Genomic DNA, 1,273 nt, shown 5'->3' with positions numbered 1-1,273 from the left:
TTCTTGTCCAACTTTAGATTAGGCAATTATTTTTCCTTATTGTATAAAAATGATCACATCATGATAGCTAAGGCATGCTACAATAGAACTTCCTAGTTATTGGTGCATGCTTCCACCATTGGGAGAGCATTTGTTTGATTTCTTTGGCCAAAATTTTCTACTGCTTACAGTGTCCTCTATGCTTATATAGCTATGCAAGTGAATATATGCTGACTTCAGTCTGCTGAAAAAGGTTCCATTTTTATGTACCTTTAATTTCTTCTTATATTGCATATTGCAGGTTTAGATTGTTGTTCAGCAGAATAAGCTGAGGCATATTAAGAGCTTTACTGGTTGAGGATAAAAGCATTGTTTGGAGCTTCATTCTGAGAGTACCTATAGCTGATGGCACATAGAGCTTGTTTGAAACGTCTCCAGAAGGAGTATCATGCACTTTGCAAGGTGTGTTTGTTTAATTATATATAATCCATATACATTTAGGAGGCTGACATATTTTATACATATAACCACCTACAATTTGGTTGAATGCATAAATTAAATTGGATGACTGGTTTAGTGATTTTTGCTTGCCGTTAATAGATTTAGATGCTATGTTCTCATTCTTTCTAACAAAGGATTCTAGATGTTGGCTAACTAACAACATGTATAATTTCCTCCCTCTTGTTGTATATGCTGTAGGCTTTGCTCATCCTCTTCCTTGATGAGGTTACCTTTAGTCATCAGGAAACCCTTTATTTTCTGCTGACCTGCTGAAATACTTTAGGTATAAATTTTTTTCCCAGTGCCAACCTAAGGCTTCTGACATTCCTACAAAGAAGTTCCTGTTCTACACTGTATGCGAGAGGCAAACACTGTTGCAGATGCACTATCTAAACTGGGTCATGTTCTTCCTCAAATCCATTTGTTCTTTGTAATTAATGATACAAATTTGATATTGTTGTTTCTAGTTTTCTTGATGTAATCTGTTTTTGAGAGACTTTATGTACTTGGGTATGCAAGAGGAAGTTTGTAAATTAACGCTTTTAGCACTCAAGGGGAAATGGAAAAATAGACTTTTATGTTGATGTGAATGCGATCAACTTTTTTGTGGATGTTCAGATTTAGTGTAGGCTTGTATTTGATAGAGAATGTATTATTTTTGGCGATGCAAATTAGTGTCGATAAGCGTCAGTAAAAGTAATACTTTTGCCGACGCTATATTTAGTCGCTAAATGTAACACTTTTGCCGACGACATATTTTGTCACCAAAAGTAATATCTTTTAGCGACGCAAT

The 1,273-nt window shown here is 35.0% G+C and overlaps 1 long non-coding RNA gene across 1 annotated transcript; it reads left to right on the top strand.

Annotated features, from left to right (window-relative positions):
- On the top strand, nucleotides 394–1,064 carry LOC109832297. Its single transcript, XR_002244690.1, has 2 exons — nucleotides 394–441; nucleotides 679–1,064. It is a non-coding gene; the product is annotated as an uncharacterized LOC109832297 (long non-coding RNA).

The sequence above is a fragment of the Asparagus officinalis genome, chromosome 3 (assembly GCF_001876935.1).
Source record: "Asparagus officinalis chromosome 3, Aspof.V1, whole genome shotgun sequence".
Lineage (NCBI taxonomy): Eukaryota > Viridiplantae > Streptophyta > Magnoliopsida > Asparagales > Asparagaceae > Asparagus > Asparagus officinalis.
The sequence above is the reverse complement of the archived record's forward strand: the minus strand, read 5'-3'. Positions and strand labels throughout refer to the sequence as shown.